Source organism: Cygnus olor, chromosome 1, assembly GCF_009769625.2.
Source record: "Cygnus olor isolate bCygOlo1 chromosome 1, bCygOlo1.pri.v2, whole genome shotgun sequence".
NCBI classification, from domain to species: Eukaryota; Metazoa; Chordata; class Aves; order Anseriformes; family Anatidae; genus Cygnus; species Cygnus olor.
The window spans coordinates 178,269,885-178,280,199 of NC_049169.1; positions in this window are offsets into that span (position 1 = coordinate 178,269,885).

Below are 10,315 nucleotides of genomic sequence, written 5' to 3' on the forward strand. Positions count from 1 at the left end.
TTACGAGTAATCTATGGGCCCTCAAAAACCTACGTAAGACAAGTTGAAAACTCTGTTGCCACACGTAGTCAGAACTTTCAAAAGGATGTAACTGAGGGCCACAAAGAGGTTATGTCAGTAACAAATGACATGTACTTTGTGCATGCAGACCCAATCTAACAGACGGTTTCCATATTGATAGGAGAAGTGTATGTGCACAAACATTTTCTTCCCATTTCGTTTAGTTTACCCAGTAGTTAATGGGCTGATAACGCAAACATGAAGTTCTATAGATTTAGTATCCCACTGGATAAAGGGTCAGTTTTGTAGCAGACTTTCACCAGTCTCCCTTGAAATTCTTCATCAGTCTCAGTTCAAAACTTAATGATTTTAACCTAATGAAGATGATATCAGCACATTGGTCCCTCCAACCAGGCAGGGCAGTTTCTGACACAGTGTGGGTGTGAAAGAGTAAGAGCTCTCTTTTTGACACCATCTCTAATGTTGTGTCTTAAATAGATCTCAACTAGTCTGTGGTGGTCTCTTGAACAGTATTAAGCTTTAAGAGAAGGCCAGCCTCAATAAGAAAGGCACTGACAAGACTTCCATTCTTCAGCTCCTATAACAAGTCCTCAGGACAATGTGTGACATTAGAGAAATTGACTGCAGCTGCTGTGCATGAAATCCAAGGCTTCCAGTTCAATTCTTGGCTCCAGGAACCGGCAGGAAGCAAGCACGAGTCTAGGCAGCAGATGGGGACATTGCTAATTGGTCTCTTTTGATGCTGGGCCATCCGCTAACAGACACCTCATACTTCTCTCTTAGCCGTGATTTGCCATGTCAAAGAGCTACAGATACGGAAATGATAACAAAGAAAATGAAAACAGCAATCACTTCAGCGCAGACAATCATTTATCCTCAACCGTGCCAAACAAATTAATTGAAGAACTTTGTGAGGCAGCTTGAACTCACAGATGTATGCAAGTGATTCATCCTTCTTACAGTGTCAGGTGGCAAAGTTGTTGTTACATGAGTGCCGTCATTTCTGATGCATTTTTGCTGCTTTCTTTAAAAGCCTGGTGAGCATTACAAAAGAAAAGCAAAATGGCCTAGAGTACATGGGAGAAATACACTGGGGGAAAACTAATACAAGAGCAGCGGTTCTTAAACAAGGGTTCAGTATTTGTGTGTGTGACAAAAGTTTTATTGAAAGAGTAGGATTCACAACCAGAAACAGGAACAAAAGGCTGTAGTTGCAACTGTAAGGGAATTCAGGAACACATTGGAATCAGTGAAGAAGTTTGGGAACTGTCCCATTAAACTGTTCCAGTTTAAATAGTGGCATCAGATTGCAATCTTTGTTATGTAGAAGTGCTGCTCTCACACTTACTTCTTCTCTAGAGATTACTGGCTACAAATCTTAGCATTTTTTGTGTTAACAGTTGTGGCTTTGTGGTCTGCAATGTCCTTGCCATATTTTACATGCTCTGGGACAGTAAACAATTGTGATTATATTGCTCTGGGGGAGGAACTGTATCAGAGATTCTGTGTCCCTCTCACTTTTGAGCATAGTTGCCAAGTTCTCTATCTTTTAAGGATTTTTTTTGTTAATTTTTAAAATTAAAATGAAAGGAAATTAAACTGCTACACTCATTACAAATCAACCATTTACAATACAGTAAAATAACCAAAATGATTTTGAATGGAAGTGACATAAAATTTCTTCTTAAGTGACCAGTGTCTAAAAAGTTCTCTACAGGGATCTGTTTAATTACCTCAAATGGAAAAATGTCACCCTCTAGAGGGCCAAGTTCCATTCTTTCATTGTTGGTGGAGCCATATATTTCTATATATGGGAGGTCACGAGGAGATATACTGGCAGAACCATCAGTAGAGTACCTCAACACAAAAGGTAATTTAAAATTTAAGAGCATCTGTTTTGCCCTGGCTTTTCTGAATGTCACTACCTTTATTCCTGACAAACACATTGAATGAAGAAAGTCTGCTCAGTGTGGTATTTTTGATAGTAAGTGACCAGACAGATAGGGGTAAACAGATACCTATCTGGTGATTGAAGTGACCAGAAGATTCAATACAACAAATATTGTAATAAACATCAAGGACCAGCCTATGGTGCTATTACTAATGTGGTGTTATTTCACATATTCCTCCACTGCCACTGTAATCCTCAAGGATGGCACCATAGTAAGATAATATTTAGAGGGGCAGGTTCACATCTGCCACCTAATATAAATCCAGTGACCTTAGATTTGTTCTCAGAATTCTGCACAAGATACGGGCAACAACACAAGGAGATGCAGAGTCCTTTGATGGTGTAGCTTTCAGAAACTTTTCATGTGCCACCTGCTCCATGGATTGCTTTCCTGTATGCATTTTCCATCTCTTCTACTTAAGAAGAATTCTTTGCAGATACTCATAGAAAAAGTAAATACTAAACGCCTAAAAGCAAAAGACCCATCTCCACCCTCTACCATCAGGCTAAGCTTTGAGTAAATACAAGCACCCTGAGCAGACCAAAACAAGAACCTTGTAGCATCCATAGAATGGTCTTGTTTTACCTTCTCCAGATCACTGGCTAAAGTAGTCTTTCTGTGGCCCTCTCTAATAGCCAAGAGAAAGCTTCACATCTTCCTCATCCAATTTGCACCATCAATGCACTTGCACCATCAATGCAATTTCTAAGCCCTGAACTTATTAACACACTCAACAGAGCTTACTATTTAATATCTGCATGTTTAGGCCTCCATTACAGAGGGAAAGAGACAAGCACTTCCATGTGGCTTTTAGTTACCAAAAATAAGTGACTAAGATATACTGAGTGAAAATAGTGGTCTTATTTACACCAGACACCCAGATATTCCATGCCTAGAAATTAGGAATTTGCATCTGTGCCCTATTTTACCTGACAGAGTCTCATTATATTTCATTATTCCAACTGAAGGTAGATTAGTTGGTTCCCTCTACAGTGCATGGAAAAAGAATGAGTCACATCCCCAGCGTGATTCATGCTACCTAGGACCATCATCAATATTAGTATGCACATGACTAGTATTTTTTCTCAGTCTAAGAAGCCTAGATGATTAGCTTACATCATCTAATATTTGGATGTTAATTATTAGACAAGACAAATTCCAACACAGTCAACTGGAGCATCTCTATGGAGAGACATCACTGTGGGACAATCCTGTTTTCCTAGAGCATTTCATCAAAATATTATTTGAGGAGAGGATAAATCATCTTTTTAAGGTACTTGTCTTCTGCACAGGAAATCTAGCCTACTTGTTTAGATGTTTGGTGTGGTTAAGGTTAGGCAAGAAGAGTCACACAGAGATTTAGCAAGCTTCTCTGCAAGTGGTCCCCTGCCTTGCTGTGCATTGCTCTACTAAAAGTCTCTTTTCCATTCTGGTGAGGGGAACAGATCAGCTAATACAACATCCAAGTGGAGGCTGTGGAGAGAGATGGTTTGCAGATAAATTACTTGGAACTCCACCACTGAAGAACTGCATTAGTGTACCTACTAAGGAACATCATTCCCAGTTGGTGTTTATTAGGCACATCTGCAAAAGGAAGAGAATTAACAGCCATGAAACAGACCATTCACTTTCATGACCACTAAATCCCCACTGAAAAAGTGCTCCCACTTGGCTATTGATTCAGCCTAATTGTTAGGTTAAACAAACATGTCCTGAACTCCATCCTAGAGATGACTGTCATACATGAGCGAGGAAGAGATAAAGGGAGTATGCATTTCATGCTAACTATTTGGACTCAATAGCCAAAATTTCACTTTTGTTACCTCTAGCAAGTATGCCTCATTTTACATTCAGGAGAGAAAAAAAATCTCAACAAGTGTATTTCCAATCAAACATATCATCAGAGTTCTCTGCTTTTGTATTGCACGTTTCTAAACTCTAATTTTCGTATACTAGCACATGTTTTCTGTTAACAGATCTTCTCTTTCTCATTTATACTTAACCTTTTATACATCATTAATTAAAGTTGTTAGCATCACAATATGTCTGCTCTTCATGCATTCCATTGCTTCTAAAAACAATGTTGCAATGCTGTTTTTCTTATCTGCTGCTCTTTTATGCTTTTCTGACAGCTTTTTTGTTGTCCATTTCCCAATGTACGTTATTTTCCACGCTTACGTATTAAAAGCAAACATTATTATACTAAATGGTATCAGAAAATTAAAGCATCTGGGAAATACACTAATGAAAGTTCAAAACTGCCTTTGTACAAGAAAATTAGCACTCTTGATGGTCTAATAAGCATGGTTAAGAATGTCTCTGATGGCAATAACCTGAAAAGTAGTCAAAATCCCCTGTGCCATCAGCTACTAATATAATATAATGCCAAGAAAAAAAAAAAAAAAAAAAAAAGAAGCATTGAGAAAAAAAAAAAAAGAAAGAAAAGAAAAAAGCAACCATCACAAAGCCACTCAAATGGAAAGCAAGCCATTTGCAGATGCCTGGGCAACAGGAAGGCAAAGTGAGTTTGATTCAGTTATAAAAGTGATGACTAAACTAGCCACAGGTGTAACTGTGAGTGTATGGTTCCTTTTGCATGGTTCCTTTTTCAACTTCATGCTTATTAAAGTGAGTGGAGTTAGACTAAATAAAATCTGCAGCAAATAAGCAACTAACTATTAGTTCCTACTATTATTCCCCCTCCCAAAAAAAAAAAAAAAAAAAAGCTTTGAAATGGTTAATTAATATGCTTTTGAAAATGCAATAAGTATGTTCTGTAGCTGCTTTTTAGGTACAATTCTTAAGAACAGAAGAAGTCAAACCCACCAAAACATTGTGATTGCTACTATAAAAACTGAGGTGTGTTGTCGTGATTGTAATGAGTTACTTTTGATGTCATACTTTGATTCCTCTGTGAATTGTGAGGTGTTTCTTTGTTGTTTTATGAGTGCTAATTGCTGCAGAGCTGTGTTAAATCATCGCTATGCTGTGTTGTTTTTTTTAGCAGCAGGATGGATACTTGAATAATTACAAAGGAGTAGTTCATTAAAATGGGTTTGGCTGTAGAAATGAGATTTTCCAGCAATTCAGTGAAGGTGTGTGTACAGCCATGCAAACAATCTGTTGAAAAAAATTCTCTTTCTACCTAGATCAAATCTTTTGTGCATACAGCTTCTCTCAGAGGTAGGACAGGAAATGACAACAATTGCACAGGGCTGACTTTCTTCCCCACACACTACTGTAAGAATCCTGATATCATTCAAAGTCTTGCTGCACAATTCCTCTGTTATTACAGGTAACTCACCAGAACTCAAATTCTGTTCCCTGCCTGTAAAAAAGAGATCACAAGTGTGTTAGAGGTGTAGGAACTGAAGAGCAGCAGGGTCTGAATACCACTGAAGAGCAGAATAAACTTTTAAATAAGAAACTCTCTTCCACTTTGGACTTTCAAGCAATTTCTTTTCTGGTGCAGAAGATGGCAAAATGTTGGGTCCCATGATGGATGAATACACTTATGCCATTAGGTCACACAACAAAAGAGTACCTGCAGTGTTGAGCTGCAACAGGATCTAGGTGCTACCTCCGTAACTACCATACTCGTTACATTAAATAAGTTAGCCGTAACTGTACCCTGTGAAGAAGCATTACAGGTGCCATGAGGACAAGAGAGAAGTTCCATGGGAAACTGAACATGTAAACCAAACAAATCTCACAGCTTGGTTTAAAAAAATAAATAAATAAATAAAAGGATTTTTTTTTAAAAAAAAAAAAGTTATCTAGTGAGATTCTATTAATACCCATAGGGTCAGCAACGGGACTGATACTTTAGATCTTTTGCACAGATCTCTTATCTTATTACTTGAGGTAATAAGACACTGACTGTGACAGTAGACTGATTCCCCAGTGCCTGGAGCAAGATGAGATTATCTGCAGACAGTGGAGGTTTATTCAGACAGGAACCTCACGTTCCACTATGGGCTCTGTAGTATGAAATGAACACAGGCCTATGTACTAACTGTTCTCCCTTCCCCAATTTCTTTCACTTCCACTCATTGCAACTTGTGTTTTTTACCTACATTTCCAATTTCATCCTCTTTTTCAGGAACCACTCACCATATTTCTGGTCATTAGGTAATAATTTTAAAAGTCAAGGTAAAAAAGAACTAGATTAGAAATTCTCTCTGATACAAGTATTATTGGCAGCTGGGATGGTTCACATGACTGGAATGCTAAAGAAATTTAATTAAAATTTCTTTTGGGAAGAGCTGACAGTAGTGAATGATGTGGTGGTAGCACTACGAAGACGCTCCTAGCTGGTGTGTATATTCTAATAATTCAATGCTAATTACCAATGTGCTAAAACATAGAAGACAAGAAATACAGCAGAAGGGAAAAATGAAGAGTCTTTATAAACTATATCAGAATTACTTCTTATGGCTTGTCTGTGGTAGGAGGCAGAATGCAGGAAGCAATTGTCTTGCCATGGGAGAATTCAATCTCAGAAATGTAGCGTGGAGGTCACACAACTTATTAAAGTTTCTAAAATTATGCCTTGTGATCCTTTAACACAGAAAGTATTACTGCTCTCAATACAGGGTAACTCAATTATGGGTCTCACTGCGATGGATAGAGCTGTATTAATTCCTGGCCTTGAGTCGGTGAGGGATAACTGGAGATGATAGATGGGATTTATGTCATGTAATTTTAATTATCTACCAGGGGTTTAGATCTAGTTGCCCTGGACTCCTTCTGCAGGCAACAGAGGGAAACAGGCAGTGCTAGAAGGCAAGTCATGACACCTATCTTAGAGCCTGAGGCTGTTTCATCTCATCTCATGTTAGTTATCCAAAAGTTAGATCTCTTCCCATCCAATTTCCTCTCACAGTCAATGCAAGGGGCAAGGCACCACCAGAATGTGAGTTATTACATTTGAATAGGTGTCTAAAAGAGGCAAGGTGAATTCCCTCTACAGTAATTGATGTTGCAAAATAGCTAAATTCCCATGGCTGATGAAAATTGTGAGAGAAGTTGACTGGGGAAAAGCAGATAGAAAAAGGCAAATGAAAAATGAGAGGTCTCTAACACAAACTAAAAAAGCGCTGAAAAAGCAAAGAGTACTCCACCAAGAAGGAGGAAATCTTTAGCTAAAAGCCTACTCTGGTTCACTGGCAAATGGAAATAGATGTTAGAACCAGCCACCCACTGCTCCCCAGCGTACCATATGGAAGAGGTCCATCAAATGCAATAAATAAATGAGAAGCTTAAAGCCCAGGAAATCAATAGGGAAAGCTAGAGTAATACAAAGAAAAATATATGACTAGAAGTAAGACAACAAAGGGCAAAAAGAAGAAAAATTGAGCATTTACTAATAATGCTGTTATTGGCTTAAGGAGCTTGGATACATCTTACCTAACTTTAGACATCAAAAGAATATAGTTATTTATTTACATCTGAACTAGTGACCCTTCACTCCCTTTACACTCAGCTGGCAGAAATAAGAATTTTGGTGGCATGATTCTTGTCATCCTAATCCAATCATGTAAGACACTTCAGATGAAACCCCCTCTTAGAAGTGCTCTTTTCCCTCCATGACTATAAAGGAAGAACCAACAGATACAATTGAGAAAAAACTTGAGATACCCAAGCTCTTCTCCGCTGAAATGATTGCTTGGCTTTCCAAACGTATTAATTAACCTAACACAGATGCATTAGCAACTAAAGAAGCCTAAGCAATGGTATGAACTCATAATTTGATAGAGACAGTAATATTTTTAGTTGAGATGCACAAAAGGTAGGTAGTATATTTGCATTTCACCAGAGCACAATGTTCCAATCCTTTACTAGCTGTGATAAATATGACAAAACTCGTGGGTAAAATGTTAATCATAGATAACTTTTATCCAAGTTGACTGAGGAGGCCACTGGCCTATTGGTGTAAATTTTATATTAATGATATAATGTTAGGATTCAATAGATTAGAATTCCGTGTCAATATTAAAAAAATAGAAAGGTGATTAAAATGGATAACTGGATGCTGGTTAGCCTGAAAAAAATTCCCACCAAAAAGCCCCTGCCAAAGTTCAATCCTTTGCTCCAAAGCGCATAGCCATAAAATAAAAACATTTTAATAAGGGTAAGCAACAGAATGCCTGTGCTGGTTCTGGGCTTATCTCACAAAAGATAGGCATTTAATTGAATCTTTTAAATTAAGGGTACTTGTACTCCATCCTTTTGTAGTGAATGAAGCCAGACCCTGCCACAGGGCACGCAAGAACTGAATCAGCTCTGGGATGCCTTTCTCTTGTCAAGTATATGGGGAGCCTCAAGCGATGACATTCATACCTCATGTTTAAGCTTTCCACAACACTGACCTTGAGACAGAAATGCAGTTTCAGGCCAAAAGATTCAGCCCAAAAGATTAGGCAGTTATTTAAGAAGCCTGGAAACATGGGTTTATAATATGTTGTAAATCCATAACTACCAGCCATAGGCAGTTTTAGTCAGCTGTAAAATTTTTTTAGGGCATGTAATCTTTTTGAAATGCATTTTTCAAGAAACAGCAGGGAGCCAATGGCCTTAAACAGAACGGTTTTAAGAAGAAAGTGACCTAGGGAAAAGTTTGTAGAGGATTGCTTTTAGCACACACACAAAAAAATATTAATGTTTTATAAGGAAAAAAATATGAAGTACATATTTTTCTAGTGGATTTTGCATTATAACTCAGATTAGAACAGAAGGTCTGGGGAAATTTGCCCAATTCTTCTTTTATAACCAGACCAATAATTAAGTATAAATCCAATCCTCCGTCTGTTGTTTTCAGTAGTAAAAGTCAGAATAGTCAGCATCAGCATCTCCCTTTCATCTTACTTTTTGAGAAATAAAATAGTATTTAGGAGTATTTACAATATTCTGTAGAAATATTAACTAATCCCACTTTAAATATTGATCTTCAAATCGCACCAAGTACGAAAGATGCCTTTACTGTGTAAAAATACATTTCTCCACTAGAGGGAACTATTAGACCTTAGACCTGATTGCTGAGGGGACAGGCTACATTTCAAATTGATGGTGCTGGTTCCACTTCAGAAAAGTGTTTGTAACTCCACCGAAAACGCTGTGATTTATTATGTTGATACACTGTAATGTGCAGATGATAGCAAAACATCGGAGCTTTTGAGTGGCATTTAGTCAATAAGCACTGAATATGTGGTATATGATATCTAAATAAAAAGAGAGATTAAGAAGCTTGCTTCTCTTGGAAAGATTTAGAGATTTTACTGAAATATGTAAAGCTAGACTATGTTAAATAAAAAGACGTTATAGAATGTAGAAGCACTCATGTAATTTCCTAACATGGGAAACCCCCCTGTTCAACACAGAGCACTGTCCTTTGCTCATTATTTTAACAACCCGTTTTCAACTAGAAGTATATTTAGTGACACGATAAAACTGTCTCCTCTGTTATTTCCTTCTTTCCTCCAGATTGTGGAATACGCAGTGGAAGTATCCTTCTTGGAGGGGCTAGGGAGGGTAGAAATTTTGCTTGTTGATCTTGCTTTGTCCTTTATAGTTTCTCGTTTGTTTTTTTTTGTTGTTTGTTTGTTGTTTGGTTTTTTTTTTTTTTTTCATTTTGATAGGTTGCTACGTGTTGCTTCCTCTAAATGCTAGAAAAAAGCAAAGTGAAAGAATTGAGCTTAGTATTTCCAAGTGGGCAGTGAACTGTTTTCGCTACATCCACATTTCTGGGGAAGTTTGTTGCAGTGCCTCTGAAAAACTTTCTGCCTCCTGCAAAGTAGACAATTAAAAGAGAACTATTTCAGCGCTGCTTGGAATTCCTCAAGAAGTCACTGCCTCAACATGACTCAGAGCTACATGCTGCAGCTGCAAATATGATCCTTTTAATGAAGGATCAAATAATTACTTTGATAAAGATATATCCATACATTTCAGAAAACTGGGTAAGAGTTCTGAAAGATTTTTTCACTCTCACATTGATGTATGGTGCAGCCACAATTCTTCCTCTGAAGCTTCACATATGAACCACCGCAGAAGAGCAGGCATTACATACTGTCACAGCCTCATGCACATTGCTCTCTGAAAATGTGTCCTCTGTTTTGATGACCAAAGTAAATTCTGCACCAGAGGCAAAGCAACATAACATTGGTGTCTATCTCCAGCCCACCTTCCCTTTTCTGTTGTTTACTGGATGTATCCTTGATGGGAACTTGATGATCTTAGCAGATACTTTTCATATTTTCTAATACACTTCCTCTGCTTCAGCATCAGAGGTTGTTGCTGGGTCACGTGAAACGGTTTCATGTGGAGTGTCAGCTTACAACATG